This window comes from Dromiciops gliroides, chromosome 3 (genome assembly GCF_019393635.1).
Source record: "Dromiciops gliroides isolate mDroGli1 chromosome 3, mDroGli1.pri, whole genome shotgun sequence".
Taxonomy (NCBI): Eukaryota; Metazoa; Chordata; class Mammalia; order Microbiotheria; family Microbiotheriidae; genus Dromiciops; species Dromiciops gliroides.
Window position 1 is genome coordinate 448,821,952 of NC_057863.1, and position 23,575 is coordinate 448,845,526.

The 23,575-nt window shown below is 39.1% G+C and overlaps 1 protein-coding gene and 1 pseudogene across 1 annotated transcript in view; both read left to right on the top strand.

The window, feature by feature from the left end:
- The first annotated feature begins 3,412 nt into the window (after positions 1–3,412).
- Positions 3,413–23,515, top strand: LOC122747774 (annotated as a pseudogene).
- Positions 13,405–23,575, top strand: part of LOC122747776 (sodium channel protein type 9 subunit alpha-like) — a 97,913-nt gene continuing 87,742 nt past the window's right edge. The window contains exon 1 of the mRNA XM_043993617.1: positions 13,405–13,495. The gene's annotated coding sequence lies outside the window, so the exon portion shown is untranslated. The remainder of the gene's footprint in view (positions 13,496–23,575) is intronic.

A 23,575-nucleotide genomic window follows, 5' to 3' on the forward strand; every position in this document is an offset into this window, starting at 1 on the left:
CACTGAATCCCTGGAAACTCTGTCAATGGCATAAATTCTTCCTGGGGGCAAAACCATAAAACTAACTCCAGCTTCTAAAACACATGCCGAGCCATCTTGGCTCCCAATAAAATTGAAGATGAAGATATTTGGTTAACTCACAGATAGACTAGAGGACTGCAGAATCATGGTGTACTTTTTCTGGTTAAAATTGAATATGTGAAAAGAATATAGACAAATGCAGGACACTCCAGAAAGGCCAGAGCTCTCAACTCTCTCAATTCACTTGGGTCCCTTCATTGACCTTCTGTCACTTCACATTGAAACAAAGTCGGGGCAGCTAGATGGCGCAGTGGTTAAAGCGCTGGCCCTGGATTCAGGAGTACCTGAGTTCAAATCCAGCCTCAGACAGTTAACAATTACTAGCTGTGTGGCCCTGGGCAAGTCACTTAAACCCCATTGCCCCGCAAAAAAAAAAAAAAAAGAAAAAAAAAAAGAAAAAAACCCTTCCAAAATGTCTTTAAAACAAATGTTGTTGTTTGTCCTCCATTCTCAAAGAGGACCGTGACATAGGGAGGTGATGTCATGACTTGCAGTGAACTGGATTTAAATGAGGGGTAGCTGTACAAAGTTATCAGCCTCACTCTCTCTTTCAGAGACATCTGGGTCTAGTGGCAAGATATAAATCAGGACAACTGGAAATGGCCCCAGATATTTGAGGCAATTGAGGTTAAGTGACTTCCCCAGGGTCACACATCTAGTAAATGTCAAGTGTCTGAGACTAGATTTGAACTCATATCCTCCTGACTCCAGGGCCAGTTCTCTATCCATTGTGCTACCTAGCTGCCCCAAACATCTTAAAGGATGTATTCTACAGTGTCATTATTTATTCTCCTAAACTCCTTAATTCTTGTCCTACTCCTCAATCTCCTTGAAAACCCCGGAGACTGGGAGTGCCTCTTGTCTAGACACAGTTCTGACTGACACAACACCTATTACATGAACATTCTAATATCTCATTGTAATAAGGAGGATTTCACAAAGAAATTAACTTTAGAAACAACCTTTGTATGGTCTTGATTATGTCATTGTGAGTCTTGGATATGTATTTGCATGGATCCATGTGAGAGTGTGTGAAGAATGATAGAGAAGAGAATGATAAAATGATAAAAGAGAATGATCCTACTAAAAGTCATCAATGTGATTCCTATTAATTTTCCACACTTACCCAGAATGTTAATTAGAGAAGCAATGGAATGTAGAATATAGTGGACCTGAGACTAGAGTCAGACAGATATGGATGCTTTCCCATCCTTCTTCTGACACATAGTAGCTGTGTAACCAAGAAACAGTAACTTAATCTCTCAGTGCCCCAGGAAACTTAATAAGACTAAATTTTAAAAGCTGAAGTGTCCATGTCAATATAATCACAAGCCTTAACTGAACCTCACCTACTCCTTCTAAATTAGAATATATAGCAAACAAGTCATAGAATGGAGAGGATGGGAGACGTAGCCTTCTGCCAGAAGCCCTTCTTGATACTAATAACTTACTTCTGAAATGATCTCTAATTTTCATGTATGTATTGTTTATATGTCTTATTAATACATAGCCATTTGTATGCTGTCTCTCCCATTACACTGTGAGTTCATTCAAAGCAAGAATTATTTTGTCTTTCTTTGTATCCTGAGTACTCAGCTCAGCACCTGGTTTACAGAAAGTACTTAAGAAATGCTCATTGACTTGATATATTGGTGTGATTCTTGAATTACCTTAGCTTTCCCATTTGTAATAAAACTATGCAAAAATCAGTTAAGAAAAAGCACTTTCTTTGAATTAGGTACTGTTTTATCATGTCAACCAATAGACTTGAAAAATGCTAACCAATTAGATTTTTTAATGGATAATGACCCAATTAGCTTTGATTAATTATAATGACCCACCTCTATCAAAAGAGGACAAAACCTCTTGGAAAACTCCACAGGAGTGCTTCTGGGTCATCTTCTGAGTTTCTCTTGGTTCTATGAGACCACATGGTCTCTGTCTCTCTCTTGGTTTTTCATAACCACATGGTCTCAGTCTCTCTCTCTCTCTCTGTCTCTCTCTCTGTCTCTGTCTCTCTCTCTGTCTCTCTCTCTCTCTCTCTCTGTCTCTCTCTCTCTCTCTCTCTCTGTCTCTCTCTCTCTCTCTCTCTCTCTCTCTGTCTCTCTCTCTCTCTCTCTCTCTCTCGGATCTCCTTGAGACCACATGTTGTCTCTCTGGGAGATAAAATGGGTCTTTGGGGTCTTTTTTCCTGATCACACTAACTGGCATGCTGAAGCTCTCTCCCTGCTTTCTTTACCATTCAACCTGAGACCATGAAAAGTGAGGAAGAAACAGGGTCAATCCTTTAGTGGTATAATATTGATAAATTAATTATATGCTTACCCCAAACTGGCATCTATAGTAATTATTTTCCATGCAACACTGGGAAAGTAGTATCTTCCCCCTTTAGGATATCTTCAAATTGAAGAGGCCTTACCTCTTATTAGAGATGTTGTAGAATGAATCTGAATCTGTGTTCAGGTATAGAGTAGGACCAGATAGCCTTCCAGCTCTGAGATACTGTGAACTTGAGAGTTATCGTAAGTAACAAATACATGCTGAGTATTTATACTGTCAAGATTATTTATTGTCCATCTTTTGTTTTCAAAGAAGACCAATGATCTTTCAGTTTTGAGGTCAGTGTACAATGTGTTTGACTGTGGCTGATCAGTCGAATACAAGCTTGGAAGGCTCTTACACATTTTGAGCACAAGTAGTCTCTTAAAACATTGGAATGGCAATGTCTCCAGATTTGCACAGCTCAAAGTGGCTTTGTGCTGCTGAGATTCTGTTTTGCCTTCTTTGATGCAGCATGCCTAAGAGGCTCTCAGGTAGATAACCACCTTTCAGGCAAAGGGTCAGTTGTTTAAGCAGAACTCTAACAAGAATATTACAAGCAATGACAGGACACAACACACACACACACACACACACAGAGAAAGAGAGAGAGAGAGAGATTCTGTGATTTTCACAGGATAGCTTGTTTCCTTTTCATTTATAGAGATGGGCAATGGAGGCATCTTGCTCTCCTGGGAGATAATTTCATTTTTGCCATATAATCCAGAAAATTTCAATCAGGTTCTATATGAGCAGTGGACCCACTGACTTGTATATCTCTCCTATGATGAAATTAGGCACTTTGGCACTCACAAGGAGCCTATAAAGGCATAAGATGTCTCTTCTTCAGTTGAAGGTTCAGCTAGAGAGGGATTACTACTACCATGCCAAATTCTGATAAGGTCAATTAAAATTATGTCAAGACCTGAAGTTCCTCATCATTAATGTGCTGAAAGAGGACACACTTGTAATTCTGAGTCACTTTAATGCCAGAATAGGCAGAGTATCTGACATGGCAGGGGATCCTTGGAAGGAACTGAGTCAGAAACGGTAACCACAAAGGTCACTTGCTACTGAAGATTTGTGCATCTCATGACTTTCTCATCACCAATGCTGTCTTCTGCTTACCTAAGGACAACAAAATATCATGGATGCATCCTCACAGCCAGCACTGGTATTTAATAGATTATGTCATTATAAGAAGAGACAGGCAGGATGTGAGAGTGATGAAGGGGTTGTGGGGCACTGAATGCTGGACTGATCATAGGTTCATCCTCTCCAATTTAAATATTTGCATTCAAGGGAGCAGCTAGGTGGCACAGTGGATAGAGCACTGGCCCTGGATTCAGGAGGACCTGAGTTCAAATTCAGCTTCAGACACTTGACACTTACTAACTGTGTGACCCTGGGCAAGTCACTTAACCCTCATTGCCCTGCAAAAAATAAAATAAATAAATAAATGAATGAATGAATAAATAAATAAATAAATATTTTCATTCAGCAAAATCAGTAGCCCCAAAGCAAGACAACTGTCAGGAGAATCAATGTCAACAGATTAGAATGCTTTTCTATGTGTGAACAGTTCCACCTGGATGGAAATCTGAGTCAACCCACAGTTAGCAAGAGTGGAGCAGAGAAAGAATGGGCAGCTTTCAGAAACTTGGTCTACAGCACCACATTTGCTCATCTGGCCCAAAACAAACATCAGAAGTGGTTTGACAAAAAATGATAGGGAAATTCAAAAGTCGATAAACAAGAAACAATAATTCCATAGAGTTTAACAGCAGGACAGCTCATACATCTACAGGAAGGCAGCATTTAACTCCATCAAAAGTAAAGTGAACTCAAAGCTCAGAGAAATGCAGTATTCTTAGCTTAGTAAAAAGACAGATAAGGTTCAATTTTATGTCAACAGCCAAGAATCCAAAGCACTTCTAGGATGCCCTGAAGACCGTTTATGAACCAAAGATCTCTGGTGCATCTCACTGATCAGTGATAATGACATGATCCTGAAGAGATGGGCCATACACTCCCCTAGTGTTATTAAGAGACAATCATCAGTGTCTACACAAAATTCTGTGCAAGGTGCTAAGGTATGCAAGCCTAGAGGCATTTTCTCCCAGAAAACTAGGAGTACTTTTAAGGATGTAATAACAAATAAAAATAACTCAATTTGTCAAATAGCTATTAAAATGAACTAAACTACTGGAGTCACTTATTTTCCTTATTAATAAGAAAATGAAAGTATATTCCATATTGCTAAAATGTTGAATACCATTTTTCCTGGGGAAAAAAGATTGCTTTTTTGATCTTGGAAAAAAGGGGTGCATTGTGGTTCTTCAAGCTCCTGAGAAAGGCTGTCACATTTCGAATGCTAGTTTAGGCTTCAGTCATCCTAGCAATTCCACAAAGGTCCATCGTATTACTAGAAGAGAAATAACCACTTGAAACACTGAATTGGAAGTCATCATTTAAAATTTTCTTCCAAGTGTTCCAAAAAGGTCAGTAGTGATGCTGACTTTTAACAAAATAAGTATTTTTACAGAAGCAGCATAATATTTGCATTTCTCTGTAATATTCCTACTAATACCTTGATATTCATGAAATGTACAGGCTAAAACAGGGGGCTTGTTTGATGGTAATGACTTATGTTTGAATTGAATTAAAAGACAATATTCCAAATTCTAGTTAACAAACATCAATACTAATTTATCTTTCTAGTACTATCACCAGTATTATGAGATGTGTGTTCCTGTTGTAGAGGTTCAGTACCTCTAGTTCATGAGATGATCATACAGTACATGATGTAGGACCATAGGACTATGGAATATTTATGCTTGGCATGACAAATGACCATTCTATTACAGAGTCAACCAGGAATTAGGAGAACTAAAATGGAATGGTTGTGAGGTTTGCTGACCTACCTTGTGTTTACTTGACATTTTATCTTCAGTGAGTGAAAAAGTTTACAATGAAGATCAGAAGGAAATATTAAAGGCAGCTTCTTAATGCCATCTACACAGGCAGCAAGCCCATTTTTCCCTTAGGGAAGCATTATATCCTCCTAACTCTTCTCATCCTTCTTGGAAGATGTCAATTCTAAGTACATTAGATGAAACGCATTTGGAAGAAGCATCTACCTTCCCTGTTAAGAAGTCAAATCCAGAGTCAGGAGACCAGAAATATATTTTTTTAAAGTAGCTCTCAGCACATCTCCCTCACTCTACAAACCCAAGACAATAATAAATGTGCTAGGCATAGGGTAATTAAAATTTTACGAAGAAGAAAAGGTCGAAAACATCTTCAAACAATATAAAACCTTCTTAAATAAGCTATATGAAGGTCACAGTCACTATAACCAGTCCTAGTCTGTACTCTGCATGAAGAACCTGGTAGAGCTACATTTCTTTTTCTTTTCTTTTTTGTTTGTGTTTTTTTGTTTTTGTTTTGGGGTTTTTTTGGGCTGGGCAATGAGGGTTAAGTGACTTGCCCAGAGTCACACAGCTAGTAAATGTCAAGTGTCTGAGGCCGAATTTGAACTCAGGTCCTCCTGAATTCAAGACCAGTGCTTTTTCCACTGCACCAGATTGCTGCCCTCTAGAGTTACATTTCAAACTTCAGTTTCAGTGATTTTGCTTCTGTTTTTGAATCTGTGACCTAGCCTGGCATGCCCTACTCCACCTCCACTTCTATATTCCTCAGCCAGCAAATAGAATGAACTTGTCCAGTCCTGTAAAGGAAATGGGAAACATTTACAAATGGGGAGAAATAAGAAACCCTAAAGGGAAAAGTCAACTAGAGATCATGAGGCTTCACAGAACAGCTTTCTTTTCTTGTGTTGCTCTAAATAAATTTTACTGTTATGGTGTTTGTCCATTTCTATAGAGAATTGCTTTATTATTGCTGTTTGACTTGTTTTGAGGTTACTTTCTATCCCTGCATTATGCTTCCCTTTCATTGTGTGTTTTTCTAGTTTTTCTACTCATATTCACTTCTTCTGCCATGAGTATCTTTACAAGTTTATCTCTTAGGAGGCTAGGTTTATTGCAAACTTTTATTTTTGTTGCTCTTCCCTCCTTTCATGATTGAATAAATTAGCATTGCTTTAGACCTTCATACTTCCATTGGGGTTGACATATATAGCCTTTGAGGTCTCTTCATCTCTATATGATCATATTATAATTCCACTACCTTTGGTTTTCTCTTTTACTGAACCATGTGGGATAAACAATCTCAATGATGCCTCAGGTGTGGACTTGCTGTGAGCTGCAACTAAGTGGTTATTCGGTGAGTCGGGAGGGAAAAGCTTAGGGGGAGAATTGGATGGATTTTGATGGAAATAAATTCCTTTATTCAAAAGGAATGACTGTATTTGTTAATTCAATGCTTTTTTAAAATTTCCAATTTCATCAAATTTTTATTTGGTTTTCAGGATTTCTAATTTAGTTTTTAATTATTTTTAAGAAAGTGTTGGACCTGCAAAAAAATAAATAAAAATAAATTAAGTGGGGGCAACTAGGTGGCACAGTGGATAAAGCACCGGCCCTGGATTCAGTAGGACCTAAGTTCAAATCCAGCCTCAGACACTTGACACTTACTAGCTGTGTGACCCTGAGCAAGTCACTTAACCCCCATTGCCCTGCAAAAAGAAAGAAAGAAAAAGAAAAAGAAAGTGTTGGTTTTCTAATTTTTCATTGCATATCCAATTTGATATGTTCTTTTTCTCTTTTGTAAACAAAAATGTTTAGATATGTACACATTTACCTAAGGACTATTTTGGAAACATTCCCCCAAATTCTGGTACATTATCTCATTGTTGGCATTATCTTTAATGAAATGATCTATCATTACTATCATTGGTTGTTTGATCTTATAATTATTTACGACTATTAATAAATTTCCAGTTAATTTTTAATCCTTTCATCATTGACTTTTTATTCAATGAAATTTTTATTGAATCATGGTCTATAAGATATGTACCTAATATTTCTATTTTTTTCTGCATTTGCTTGGTAAGTTTTTTTTCTCTAATATATGATTACTGTGTGAAGATCACATAAGACTTAGAATATGTATAATCCTTTCTACTCCTATTCAGTAATTGTCAGGGGTGAAGTTTGTTTAACTTTTCTAAAATACTATTCAGGTCTTTAATATCTTTAATGTTTTTGTGAGATTTTTCTAGTTCTCAAATGGGGTATAATAAAGTACTTCACTATTATATTTTTTAATTAGTCCTGTAATTCATTTAGCCTTTAATCATTTATATTTTATATAGTTTGGTACATATTTGTGTTGAGTATTGTTATTATCCATGAATAAGTCATTGTCTATGAGATACTTTCACTAATTTTGTAGTTTTCTAATTTGTTTATTTTTGCTGATAACTTGTCTGAAATCATCTTTGCTACCCCTGCTTTTATGAGTTCAGCTAAAGTACAATAGATTTTGCTCTCCTGTATTATTTATTATTGTTGTTTTTCAGTCATTTAAGTTGTGTACAACTCTTCAAAATAGTATTAAGGGAGAAGACAAGAGGACTCAGGAAAGAGTCTTGGGTTACATGCATAGTTAGTGGACATGATACTCAGAACGAGTGGTCAGCTAAGTAGGAGAAACAGTGAAGTGTCACAAAAATATGAACCAGAACAAATTCAAAGACTGCAAAGAGATCAAGAGGAATGACGATTGGGGGAAAGGGGCCATTACATTTGGCAAGTTAGAGATCACTAAAAATGTAGAGGATAGTTTTAGTTGAATGAGGAAGTCTGATGCTAGATTGCCTAGGGTTTAGAAGAAAATAAAAGGGGAGAGCAGGGACAGCTAGGTGGCACAATGGATAAAGCACTAGCCCTGGATTCAAGAGGACCTGAATTCAAATCTGACCTCAGACACTTGACATTTAACTAGATGTGTCACTTTGGGCAAGTCATTTAACCCTCATTGCTCAGCCCTCCCTCCCCCCCCCCGGAAAAAAATTCAAAGGAATGGTACTATAGGTAACTAGTATAGAACAAAGCTTCTTAAACTGTGGGTTGTGACCTTATATGGAGTTGAGCAACTGAATGTGGGAGTTGTGAAAAATTTATATACCTATTTGTATAGCTATATACCCAGGGACATGTAAAATTTCTCAGGAGAAAAGGGGTTATGAGTGGAAAAAGTTTCAAAAGCCCTGGTATAGAAAACGTCTTTGAGAAGTCTTATTACTGAGGATGTAAGGAGAGATACTGGATGACAGCTAACAGGGATGGTCAATCAAGAGTATGTTCCTTTGGGGGCAGCTAGGTGGTACAGTGAATAAAGCACCGGCCTTGGATTCAGGAGAACCTGAGTTCAAATCTGGCATCAGACACTTTACACTTACTAGCAGTGTGACTTTGGGCAAGTCACTTAACCCTCATTGCCCCCCCCCCCCAAAAAAGGCTGTTCTTTGACGTCTGGGAAAACATGGGCCTGTTTGTAACCTACTGGGTAAGATCTAGTATATATAGATAGATTATGTGTAATAATGAGAGTGGGGGTGATATGAAGCTAGGTGGTACAATTAACTGAAGTTCTAGGAAAATCTGAGTTCAAATCCAGTCTCTGACACTTATTATCTGTGTGAACCTGGACAGATTATTTAATTTCTGTCTGCCTTACTTTCATAATCTGTAAATTGAATTGATAACACCACCTTCCTCCAAGTGCATGAAGATAAATTAAGTTTGCAGATATAGAGATAGATGATATAGAAATATGGAAATGGATAGCATTTTACAAACCTTCAAGTGCTGTATAAATGATAGTTATTATTAATGGAGACAACCTGCTTGAGATGGAAGGAAATGGGATTAAGTGTGCATCTAGAGTGTTTCCTTTGTGATAAGAAATGTTATCTTCTATCTATAACATTATTTCTATGAAGCTACATGCCCCCTACATCATCATTGTACCTAAAGTTGTATTTTCCTGGACCAATTAATATTAAATGAAATATATCTCTACCAGGCTTCTTTGGAACACCAGGTGGCAGTAGGATAATATTTTATTTACTTTCCCTCAGGTATGGATGAAACTGATTTATTATTATTAATATCATCATGATTATTATCAATCCATAAGCATTTTCTGTGTGTCCACTTTGTGTAGAATTCTGAACTACCTGTTGCTGGGGGAATATGAAGGGAAAAAAATAACTATCTGTGAATTTCAGAGGCTAACACTCTCAATATTGCATGGAACAATGTGTTTCATTTGAGTCTCTGGTTTTTGATCAGTTAAAACTCATTTGACCAATTCTATTGCATAGTAACTGTGGTCACACCATGGGAATGTGGGGGGGAGCTTCTTTTCAAAAGAGTGTCAATGCTCAAAAATAATAGGAGCAGTTGGGGAGAGGGGGAACAACTCCTCCCAAATAGGCAGAACTATTCCACAACACTCCAATACTAAAGTCACTTTATGTGTAAAACAGACACTGAACTGTCACTAGGAATACATCATCCCTAATGAAAAAAATGGGAATAATTCCAGCTACCTGGCATGCTAAATTGCTCCAAAAGGCATTGTTTACCCATTTTGTACCCTATTAAAATGGGATTTGACATTCTGAATTATACCAAAGGGCTCTGTTTTCCCACTTTATTTCATGTTAATATTATTGACCAAAAACAAGACTTCAGTATTGTTAAATACAAGGGTCATCTTATTTTTTTTTCTAACACTGATTTCAAGTTACAAAAAAGGCTTGCAATTTTTCTGGCATGACCAGGAAATCCTCAAATAATCTCTCTCCTCTAAACTCCCTTAGATAAGCCTTGGTTTCAACCTCTAGATGCAGGAAATTCTCATTTCTTCTCTTAATTTTGTATTGTGGTCAGAGAACATTCCTGAATTTTCTGGAGAATAAACATTCCAACTATTTCTCACCTTTCCTTCCTAGGCTGCTTCCTTCTCAGATTTGCCTTGGTATTTTTTTTTTTCATTCTCTCCCCCTCTCCCCTTCTTTCAGAGGTTACATTCTCTTCCAAAATACCTGGGCTACAGTAAGTAGTGGGTAGAAAATTGGAGGAAACTGGACTCTAAATCAAACAAAGCAGCCAGCGGCCTGGATGTCCCTTCACTACCTTCAAACAAAAAGATATAGCTTCTTATCTGGGAAAAAACTGTGCAACCAAAGAGATAATAAAAACTCATGTCAATTCCTGCTCCAGTAGCACGCTACCATTGGTCTCACCAAGATCTCAGCACCATCCCTCTCACCACCTTCTCCGTTAAAGTCCTGGAGAACAATATGGTTTAATTGAGCTCACCACATGGGCACCAGATTTACAAAGGTAAGGCAGTCCTACCTCATTCCACTTTTCTCATGATCTCTGCCTCTATTCCTGTCTCTCATTTTTTTTTTCTTATTCAGGCATCTGTACTTAACCTTTGGATAAAACAACTGCCCTGAGGGAGTCTGGGTCTTGTATGCCATCTTGCAAAGGATCTCTGCCTATCAAGATATAGTCTTTAAGGGGTAGAGTAATAAAGAATCACTGGATCATATCACTGTGGCCACCCCAGACCTCAGTAATAGGAGTGCTTCAGGATAAGGATCTCTTCCTTGTCTTCACTTATCCCAGTATTGTGGATGCCCTGTTCCCAGATCACCCTGCTCTAGTGAATGCCACTGTCCTGATTCTGCTCTTGGTGGCAGGCAGCGCACCACCCCAAGTGGCAGATGCTCCTTCTTGCAGCCTACTTTCTATTTCCAACAAGGATGTGCCAGGTGGCCTTTTGTTTGAAGGACTCTTGGATGAGGAAGATGACTTTCATCATCTAAGTAAGAGAGCCACACTCTCCAGCAATGTTTAACTCACTCCCAGTGTCTCAGGTAAAGCAGGGCAAGTGGCCCTCAGCCCGTCATACAAAGTGAGTTGGCCATAACCCTCACCCCTAATCAACACCCTGAGCACCTCTCACATTCCTACTCCTGGCCAGGGTCACTTCTAAGACATCTCTCCAATGTTCACCAATGTCCAGTTGGGGACTCCTTTTATTAATGATCTCTTCAGCTAACCTTCACCCCCTCCCAGCTACAACAGTTTCAAAAAGTGGGGATCTGTGATGATGAACTGAGCCTCTTTGCCCTTCAGGCAATTGTGAGAGGGGTAGAACATCCAGGCTTACCCAGAGCTCATCTTTTCTGGTGGGGCTTTTTTTTTCCTTTCTCTTTCTTTCTTTCTTTCTTTCTTTCTTTCTTTCTTTCTTTCTTTCTTTCTTTCTTTCTTTCTTTCTTTCTTTCTTTCTTTCTTTCTTTCTTTCTTTCTTTTGCAGGGCAATGAGGGTTAAGTGACTTGCCCAAGGTCACACATCTAATGTGTCAAGTATCTGAGGCTGGATTTGAACTCAGGTCCTCCTGAATCCAGGGCAGGTGCTTTATCCACTGCACCACCTAGCTGCCCACCCTGGTGGGGCTTCTTGACATCTTTGTGAGGCTATGGTTGTACTAGTCTGTATGGGCTAGTTGGGATGCAGTAAAGATAAAATGAATTATAAATGTTGTGATGTTTACAATCTATTGTATTACGGTGGCTAGGTGGCACAGTGGATAAAGCACTGGCCATGGAGTCAGGAGTACCTGAGTTCAAATCCAGCCTCAGACACTTAACACTTACTAGCTGTGTGACCCTGGGCAAGTCACTTAACCCTCACTAAAAAAAAAAAAATCTAATGTAGCTCCTAACCCTACCCCCCCCAGGTTTTTGGGAGGAAATTGGCTAAAATTTACTGATAAATTCAACAAGAGTTTAGGCTTTTAAGTATTTATTAAAATGTATTAGAAATTAGTGAAGAGAGATAGGGTGAAAAACCCTAGCTTAGATCTATTTGGGATACCCAGAGAGAAAACCCTACTTTCCTACCAGCCCACATGAAGTTCTGCCCCCAAGCCAATGTCCCAGACTAAAAAAGGCCTTCTCTTTTTCTCTGTCTCTCTGCCAACAAGCTGAAGTCCGAACAAAAAAGAGCAAGCTCCATCGAGCCACCCTCACCTTCCTACTTCCTGTCTCCCTCCCCAAAAGGGAAGGTCCTTCAAGCTGATTGGTTGAGGGTGGTCTCCTGTTGATGACATAGTCCACAGCCTCTGAGAACAACATACTACTCATGGCCAGCCAGGTGTGGTCTCGATTTAATCATTCTTAAGTAGGTTCTCAGTCAGTTTCTCAGTCTTACCCAATTCAATCAATTCCAAATCAGTCTTCAGGTGGGGCCCCTGGGCATCTGCCAATCCCATTATTTTATCACAATGTCCTGGGACCAACATATTTTCCCAGTCTACTTTATGTGAAAACTGGAAAAAAAAATACTGTCTAGTTGGCACTTAATGTTTATTGTCTGATCAGCCTCACAAACATTTATGAAGCACCCTATGAATGAAATAGATTCTAAGAGGAAAAGTGGCTCATCCTGCTGCTGAAGTTGCAGTACCCCTAAGTTGTGTGTCCTGCCTTGCCTTCCATCACAATTTAGATCAGAGCTTCTTGAACTTTTTCCACTCACTACCCCTTTTCGCCTGAGAAATATTACGAGACCCCAGATACATAGTATATAAAATATGTAGACATAACCTTTTACTGTTGCTAAAATTTTTTGTGACCCCCACATTCAGTGATGTGACCCCATATGGGGTCAGGAACCACATTTTAAGGAGCTTTGGCTAAGAACTCTTAAGTAATATTACTATCCTCCTTCCAGACACTGCCCTGCAGGCAATGATGGGAAGGAGAAGGCCTTGAGATCTGGGGAAACCATTTGAGGGGTGGGAAATGAGAAATTAGTCGCTGCCCATAGGAGGGGCGGGGCTCCACAGAGGCTGTGGAGCAGCCTGCTCCAGCTGTTCTTTCACAAACTCAGCAGAGCACAGCTCACTAGCTTTGGCTGCAGTCTGGATGGCTGCATCTCTCAGCCCCCAGCCCCAAGTGCCTGCCGAGTCACAGGAGCAGAGAGAAAGAGAGGGAAGAGTGGGGAAAAAGACACAGAAAGAGGAAGAATCAAATCTTGTGTCTTCCCAAGATAGACTCATTCATGTGGAAATGACCGTGCTTTACTCAGGACATTTTAGCAAGTAAGTACTTTATCTCTTACTCTTTCAATTCTGAGTGGGAAGAATTTTCAGGATTGAATGTGGATAGACACTAGCAAAATGCAATTTAAGAAGGCTAAATAGTAAGTATCAACTCCACAGATATAGGAAATAAATTTAACATTAATTTTGGTAGGAAGGTCTTAGCAGAAAAATGGGCAGAAAAAAATGATTCAGTATTAGGCTGCATCTATAGAAGTAGAGTGTCATCTGTATCAGTTTGAACTCATCTGGAGTATTGTATTCTGACTTGTTATCACTACATTTTTAAGTGGCTGTGGATAAATTGAAGCTGTGAAATGAAATAAACCTTTTTGGATGATGGTGGAAATTGGCTCTACTATTGATGCCCATTTAAAATATTGGAACACAGTGAGATTATGAAATAGGATTATAGGAAAAGTCTTCCTTGTAGGATGGAAATACAAATAACAATGAGACTATAAGTAAGCAGAAGGACCCAGACATAGAAAAGAGAGAAATACTAACTGAACATAACTGCTGAGAGAAAGCACAGGGATCATTCTAATCTTTATCATGTTGCATCTACCAATACGATTAATAACTTCTGGCCAGTCTATCATAGTGACAACTTTGGAAAGAACTTTAAGTATATTGCAAATAACACCTTCATTTGGACTGAATTTGGAATTGTCTTTGAACAATCCCTTACTTACAAAGGTTCTGAAGTGAGCTAGGAAACACTTTCAGTCTGCAGCTTTTAGTGAGAATTTCCAACAGAGGACAGAACACTGAAAGTAGAAAAGAAAATCAGTCCAATAACAATATGAGTGGGAGGCTCATTCACAGTTTCATAATAAGCTAGTCATTACATCCCAAATAAATAAACCCTACATTAGGTTAGGTATAGGTGAGATATAGCGAAATAAAAGATAAGAGAATGATGTTCCAGGAAGTGTTCTAAACTACTGGACCAGAAATGGAAATGGGCCAAAAATTAAGGAAAAAAGATTTTAGATTGGGCCTACAAAAGGTTCTGGAGAAAATCTCTATGCCTTTTTAAACTTCACTAGGTTTTTTGTTTTCTGTTTGGGGTGTTTTTTTTGTGGGGGGGGGGTTGTTTTTAGGATCATAATCAACTTAAAATGGAATGAGACCATCAGGTTCAATTCCTTCATTTTACAGATGTGGGAAACTGAGTCTCAGGTAGGATAAGTGACTGGCTCAAAGTCATATAAGTAGTAAGCATCAGAAATGGAATTTTCTGACTAAAATCAGAACCCTTTCCACTGCACCACATTGCCTCCTTTATCCTGTCAGTGAATCAACATTTAAGTGCCTAGTTATGAAACACACAATACACTAGTTGATGAGAAGAAAAATACAAAGAATGAAATAATACCTATTCTTCATGTTTTTTTATTTATTTTCTCCCTGGCCTTTCATGATTTTCCTAGTTAAAAAAAAAAGATCAACATGTAATCCTTAACACTAGGTCTTGGTTGAATTAAAATTAAGAATGTGTGTGTGTGTGTGTGTGTGTGTGTGTGTGTGTTAATCATGTCCAGAGCATGAGTTTCCTGAGAGACTTCTGACAGAAGAGTAAAACTGGAGATAGCCCTCAGGGATCAGAATGGGGCAGTTCGTTGGTAGAAGCTTTGCGTGTGTCCAGAAAAGCTGGGTGCCAGGGGGTAGTGTGCCAGTCTGGAGTCAGGAAGATATGGATTCAAGTCTTGAATAACCTATCCTAACTGTAAGTCTAAATAAGTAATTTACTCCCTCAATGCCACAGGTAATTCTCTAAGCCTTCAGAGTTTATTGTTTCTTGGTTTGTTTTGTTTTTGTTTTTGTTGTTGTTGTTTTGGGGGCAATGAGGATTAAGTGACTTGCATAGGGTCACAAAGCTATTAAGTGTCAAGTGTCTGAGGAGGATTTGAACTCACGTCCTCCTGAATCCAGGGCCAGTGCTTTATCCACTGCACCACCTAGCTGCCCTCTAGCCTTCAGGTTTTTATATGAATTCACAAAACACAGGCTATATCACCCAGGAAAAAATGATCCAACAAAAAGAACTATCTAATACAAAGAACTATCTGGAAAGGGAATGTATTTCCTTGTGAGATGTTAGCCCCTCATCATTAGAGGTGTGCAAATAGATATTAGATGGCTTTCCATTATGAAGATTGAATTCCTGCATTAGGTGAGCGTTGGAGTAAATGGCTTCTAATAGCCCTTCCAACCAAAGATTGAACAACTACTAGGTTATCTGACAGATACTATCTTTTGTTTATAGTAAGAACAAAAGATCTGATCTAGAAGGGGTCTTAGAGATCATCTACTTCCATACCACCATTTTGTAGATGAGTAGTTGTATGACCTGTCCCAGGTCAAACATACAGCAAATGTCAGAGATTGGTATTTGAACCAAAGTCCTCATGCCCCCAAGTCCAATACTCTCTCTATTTTGCTTTGGTACAATGTGAAGAGGTAGGAAGATTCAATTTCCATTTGAAAAAAAATTTTCCCCATATTTCCATATTCTGATCTATGCAAAAATTGTTGGACATTGGTTTGAATAGCACTTTCAGTATCAGCCCTGCTCTCCTCTTGTACAAGAAGAATTGGATTGCTATTGTGAAAATATTTTAAAATGACTAGCTGGGCCTAATTTGGGGCTAATCTGACTGGAGGACTAATCTTGGGCCTTTTGACTAATAGGCTATCTGACTAATATTAATTTAATATGGGCTGTTTATAAAGTTCCACCACACTGCTCCACTCCCAAATTGATAAACAAAATATTAAGAAGCCTCTTAACTAAATAATCGAAGCAGAGTTTATTTATGAGATACTATTTAAAATGATGAATACAGGGAAATAAAATGTACAACCTGACTGTGAACAGTTCCAGTGCTTCCACCTGCTGCCCCTGGAAGTTTTTTAATACAATAAGGGCCTTAGCCGCCTCTTCCCTCAGGGTATGTTCCACTTTTCTCTAACTTTCACTCTTTTTCTCCTTCACTTCAGCTTCCCTGCTTCACTTTCACTTCTAACTCCACCTGCCTTAATCTTTGCTTTCTCCTACCTGTACCCTGTGCTGACCGCTTCTGTGCTCTCCGCTGCCTCCTGTTCAGTGTGTCTGTCTATCTGCTCCATCAGTCTGCCCTCTGCTACCTTTGCCGCCCCTCTAATCTTGTTCGCCTCTCTTAATCTTGTCCGCCTGCTTTTCCTCCTTGCTCCTAGTCCTTTAGCCTTCTCCTGCGTCCTTGTCCATCCCATCTCTTGTCTGCTGCCCCCTCCTGTCTAACTCCCAGATCTATATATATTTTCATTTTCTCCACTCAAATCTTGGGGCTTTTTGCACCCACACACCAAGCTAATCCGCCAGACAGAGCTGCGGCTGGGAATGGGGGGACACTCGAGCATCACGTGCCTCAGCACAGGCTGGCTGATCTGTAATGAACAAGAATGTTAATAATCTATAATAAGTCTATACAAGTAGACTGGAGACAGAATGTGAAGGTCTTTGAACACAAAAAAAGGACTTTGTATTTGATTTCAGAGGCAACAAACAGGTAGCCACTAAAGTGGGGATAAGGGGAATGAAACGGTAAAATTTGAGTTTAAGGAATACTCTTATAGCAGCTGAGCAGGGAATGGATTAGGGAGGAGAGAGGCTGGATGCAGAGAAGGCATTGAAGGGGACAGATGATAAGGGTCTGAATGTTATGAAGTAAGAGAAGGAAACCCATGCAAAAGATATTGTGGAAACAGAATTTAAAAGAGTGTGTGACTGATTGGACATTGGTAGGGAGAGTAAGGAGTTGAGGATGATCCCAAGATTGAAAACCTGAACCACTGGGAGGGTGATAGTGCCTTCAACGGAGTCAGGGAAATTTGGAATAAAGATAGTTTTTGAGGAAATGTGAATTATGTCTTGGACATCTTGAATTTGAGATGACTCCTAGAAGAACAGCTTGGAAGGTCAGAAGGAGGGTACTGCTGTGCTAAGACAGTAGTGGAGCTCAACCCCACAGCCACCTTGACACAGATCCAGTCCCAGGAAGGCCTCACCAGAAAAGGAGACCCCCAGAGCCTCTGAATCTGCTGAGGCACCAGTGTCATCTGGAACTAAGGTCACAGTCTGGTAGGAGGGCTGAGCCCTTGGCAGGGGGGAGACTAACAGGGATCTATGCTGGTGCTGAGGCAGAACTTGGGTTTTTCACCCCTGCTGGGAACCAGGAGGTAGGCTTGAGTAGCAGTGGCCCAGGTGGAGGAGGGGCACAGGCTCATCAGAGCTGACAACCACAACACACAAAGCTGGTTGATTAGCAAGTTGGTCTGGGGTCATCTACAGAACAGAGAACAGGATAGACAAGTGAAGAACCTGATCCTCCTTAAATCATACCACCTGGGACTTCTTAAGGTTGGGATACTGCAGCCTGGAAACAGTACCCCACTTTAAGGATCTAAAAGTCAAGTAAAAGAAAGGCAAGATGAGCAGACAGAGAAAGGTGAGGACCATAGAAAGTTTCTTTAGTGACAAGGAAGATCGAGGTGTACCCTCAGAGGAAGATGTCAACATCAGGGCCCCTATTTCTAAAGCTTCCAAGAAAAATACAAATTGGTCTCAGGCCATAGAGGTACTCAAAAAGGACTTTGAAGATAAACTTAGAGAGGTAGAGGAAAAAATTGAAATAGAAATGAGGGTGATGCAGGAAAAGACATGAGAAAAAAGTCAGCAGTTTGAAAAACCAAATGGAAAAGCTCTCTGGTGAAAATAATTGCCTAAGCATTAGGATTGAACAAATGGAAGCCAATGACTTTATGAGAAACCAAGACAAAATAAACCAAATACAAATGAATAAAAAAAATAGAGGGCAGGGGACAGCTAGGTGGCACAGTGGATAGAGCACTGGCCCTGGAGTCAGGAGTACCTGAGTTCAAATCCGGCCTCAGACACTTAACACTTACTAGCTGTGTGACCCTGGGCAAGTCACTTAACCCCAATTGCCTCACTAAAATAAATAAATAAATAAATAAATAGAGGGCAATGTGAAATATCTTCTGGGAAAAACTGCTGACCTGGAAAAAAGGTCCAGGAGAGATAATTTGAAAATTATTGGTCTACCTGAAAACCATGATCAAGGAAAGAGCTTAGACATCATCTTCCAAGATATTCTCAGGGGAAATTGCCCTGAAATTCTAGAAGAAGAAGCTAAAATAGAAATTGAAAGAATCCACCAATCACTTCCAAAAAGAGATCCCAAAAGGACGACTCCTAGGAATATTATAGCCAAATTCCAGAGCTCTCAGGTCAAGGAGAAAATATTGCAAGCTGCCAAAAAGAAAGAATTCAAGTACTGTGGATCTTCAGTCAGTATAGCACAAGATCTAGCAGCTTCTACATTAAAGGACCAGAGGGCATGGAATATGATATTCCAGAGGGCAATGGGAATGGGATTACAACCAAGAATCACCTACCCAGCAAAACTCATCGTATTCTTTCAGAGGAAAAAATGGGACTTCAATGGAAAAGAGGAATTTCAAGTATTTGTGATGAAAAACCTGAAATGAATGGCAAATTTTACTTTAAAATACAAGACCCTAAAGAATCATAAAAAATTGGAGTTGGGGGACATACCTGGGGTCATGCAGTGGGTGACTGTCTTGGGTCTGAGGACAGGTTTGGGCTGGGATCCCCCTGGGTCCAGGGCGGATGCTTTGTCCACTGTGTCACCTAGCTGCCCCATGATGACATCTTTAGGGTTAAATTGAGGGGTGAAGGGAATGCAGAGGTGAGATCCTACATGAAAGAAACAGGAAAAGGCTTATGGGGGCAGCTAGGTCGTACAGTGGATAGAGCACCGGCCCTGGAGTCAGGAGTACCTGAGTTCAAATCTGGCCTCAGACACTTAATACTTACTAGCTGTGTGACCCTGGGTAAGTCACTTAACCCCAATTGCCTCACTTAAAAAAAAAAGGGGGGTGTATGGAGGGGGGAAGAGATGGGGGAGAGACAGGGCAGTAAATGAATTTTACACTCATCACAAAAGGCTCAAAGACCTTAAACTCATCAGAGTTGCCTCAAGGAGGGACTAACAGACACATCCAACTGGGTGGATTAATCTATCAAATCTGGGCAGTGACTGAGCCTGACACTCATCAGAATTGGCTCAAAGACCTCAATCTCAATAGAATTGGCTCAAGGAGGGAATAACTACACACTCAATTGGGTGGAGTAATCTCTCTATCCTCACCCCTCCCCTCCCCCCCCCCTCCGCAGAAAAATAGGAGGGGAAGGGGATAAAGAGAGAGGGGCAAAAGAAGGAAGGGCAGATTGGGGGAGGGGACAGACGGAAGCAAATCCCTTTTGAAGAGGGATAGGATGAAACAAGATGGATAATAGAATACATATCATGGGGAAGGGAATAGGATGGAAGGGAAACAGTTAACAATAGTAATCATGGGCTGACTCCTAGGGATCCAGTTTGAAAAGTTCCATCAGTAATGTGGGACTGGAACCCATTAGAGAGACTAGGGATAAAAATATATGTCTGGGTGTCATCTTTGAAGTGATGATGATTAAACCCAGGGAGTCAATGAGGTTGATAAGAGAAAGTCCATATGTAGAGATGAGAATCAATGACAGAACTTTGGAGTACACCCACAGTTAAGGGGAAATATATGGATGATGAAACAGACAAGATTGGGAAGTAGTAGTAAGACAGGTAGGAAGAGAACCAACAGAAAGAAGTATCATAAAAATCCAAAGAGCAGAGAATATAAAGAAGAAGGTCAAGAAAGTTGTAGATTGAGAAAAGACCAATGGATTTGGACATTTAGAATCCCTTAATTTAGGAAGGAACAGATTCAGTTGAGTGATGAAGGCCAAAGACAGGGTACAAAAGTTTGAAGAGGAAGAGAAAGGGAAAGTTGGAGAGAAAAGAAGTAGAGGCAAAAAAAGGAGAGTTAGAATTTTCTTGTTGCTTGGATAAAAAAAAATGAGGAAAGATATAGAAAAATAACTTGAAGTGATCACAGGAACAAGTGAGAGGTCGTTTTGGGGCTTGTTTTTTGTTTGTTTTAAGCCTAGGGAAGAACTGAATATGCTTATAGGTAGAAGGGAATAAGTTAGTAAAGGGAGATTTATGATTAGCAGAAGAGAATGGATATTTAGGAAGATTTACCAGATGAGATGGGAAAGAGTAGGACCCAGGATACAACTATATTTTACTCTTTGCAAGACAGGATATCAAAAACTGGAGTAAAAAAGGAGAACAAAGCAGATGACAGAAAGAGCTTTTGATATGAAGTGTTCAGGAGAAGAGGGAGCTCATGGTGAATACTATTTTCTCAGTAAAGTAAAAGACAAAGTCTTTTTGTTTTGTTTTGGGTTTTTTTGCAGAGCAATGAGGGTTAAGTGACTTGCCCAGAGTCACAGAGCTAGTATGTGTCAAGTGTCTGAGGCCGGATTTGAGCTCCTGAATCCAAGGTCGATACTTTATCCACTGTGCCACCTAGCTGCCCCCAAGACAAAGTCTTTTTATAGAGAATTTGGAAGTAGGTTGTTATGGGAGACTTGAAAGGGTGTGTAGAACTGAATATAGAAAACTGATTAGGGAGGGGTAAAATGATTATCTTGAAGCAGTGAAGGCCCTATTGAAATTTAGAGAGTCAGTGTGTGGGGGCGCTGTGGATAGAGCACTGGCCTTGGCGTCAGGAGGACCTGAGTTCAAATCCGGCCTCAGACACTTAACACTTACTAGCTATGTGACCCTGGGCAAGTCACTTAACCCCAATTGCCTCACTTAAAAAAAAAATAAAAATTAAAAAAAAGTTAAAAATAGAGAGGCAGTATGGTGCAGTAGAACTAGCACTGGCTTAAAGTCAGAGAATCTAGGTTCAAACCCCACTTCACATCATGCCTAGGGAACCTTTAGTAAGACACAACCTTACTAGGCTTCATTGAGAGGATTGAACTAGATTGAACTAGTGTCCTTTTCATCTCAAAATCTGTGATACTGTGATCCTACCTTTGTTTGGTTAACTTGAGAATTTCAGAAGGAAAACAGAATTGTTTGGGGAAATCTATTTTCAGATGTGGCTACTCATAGAATAAACTCAAGAGCCTAGAAATGTATGTATGTACATGCATGTGTGTGTATGTATGCATGCATGTATATATGTGCTTATCTATATGCACCTACACACATATAAACACACTATCTAATATATGTAATATATAATCTAATATGCATATCCATCTACCATCTAAGTATCTATCTACCTTTCTAGAATATGAAGAGAATTTAGAGGCCATCTACTCTAAACCCCATTCATTTTATAGATGAGGAAACTGATCTCCCAAGAGGTTAAATGTTTTTCGCTGTATCATGCAGAGTTAATGAACAAGATAATAGCTGATCTCAAGTGCCCTCACTCCACCACTCTTTATTTTACACTTATTGCTTTGGGGGCCAATGGATTTGAGCTTTTTCAAAGTCAAAGATGCTTTAAATCTTCTGTTATTTAAGGTTGAAGATAGTTTTAATTATCACAGAAACAAAAAAAAAATAATTTCAGAGGGATCTGCTATAATTTTGTTTAGAAGTAATAAAGACAGTTTAGAGGATTAAAGTAAAGTTGTTAACAGAAAATATGCAGATTTCTCAGATGAATAAACAATGTTTATCACTTATACTTATTTTAGCGAATTTCATATTTGAAATAAAAAAACTAAACATGGTACACCATTCATTTGTTTTTCATGAGGGAAAATTGGGGTGATTTTCTTAAACTTACTTGAAAAGAGTAAAGAATCTGAATATGGGATTTTAAAAGGAAAAAAAGATGGAGAATTTCTGGCATCAACCATGGAATGTTGAGAGCCACAAAATATTTACTGAACTCCTACTATGTGCAAGGCATAGAAGGATAGGCAAGAAAAAAGTTACTTAGTAGACACTATCTTAAAACACCATTTACTTTCATAGATAATATGTCCTTTGAATAAACTTTAAAGATTTAAATGACCTTCTTTTTTTTTTTTAATTTTGGTGAGGCAATTGGGGTTAAATGACTTGTCCAGGGTCACACAGCTAGTAATTGTTAAGTGTCTGAGACTGGATTTGAACTCAGGTTCTCCTGAATCCAGGGCTGGTGCTCTATCCACTGCACCACCTCGCTGCCCCTTAAATGACCTTTTTATTTGACTATTAAGGAAAAGTGTCCTTAAACTTACTTTAAAAGTTAAGATGGGGGCAGCTAGGTGGCACAGTGGATAAAGCACCAGCCCTGAATTCAGGAGGACCTAAGTTCAAATCCAGGCTCAAACATTTGACACTTACTAGCTGTGTGACCCTGGGCAAATCACTTAACCCTCATTGCCCCATGAAAAAGTAAAAAAATATTTTTAAATAAATAAATAAATAAATAAAGGTTTGTTTAAAAAAAAAAGTTAAGACAGTTTTTAATATGTTCTTCTGAATGTAGAAAAGTTCATTTTCCCTCTGTTTTCTCTCTCATTACACTTAACTTTGCTAGAAATAACAATAAATATTATTTTATAATATTTTCACTAATTTCCTCAATCATTATTAACATTATATTATCCAGTCCTGATTTGTATACACTAGACAGTCAATAAAAACACTGAATGGATAAATAAATAATACTATGCTGATAAGAAACCAATCATTAACAAACCACCAATGCCTGGAGCTTTTCTTGTTATAAGTGCTTCCTGAATTATATTTATTGGCCTCATCATGTTCCTTACAAACAAACTGTCACTCAGGCACTGCCCATAAGACAACCCTTCAAGTTTTGCCTTCCTAAGACATTAACATTCTTTTTGACTTTAGCAGTGTCCCGTCAATTATTAGTGTAAATCACCACATGTATGAAATGAATTAATTGGATGAGATGATCTCTAAGTTCTAATTTAGCTTAAGAATGGGTATGATCCTATCTCAATAGATCTTGGATATCAGTGTGCATGAATACTACCCACACTGCATCACCAGTGATGAAGATTGACCTGCCTGCCCCTCATTATCTTCTGCAACTCTTGGCCTCTTAGAAAAATGTCACAGGCTT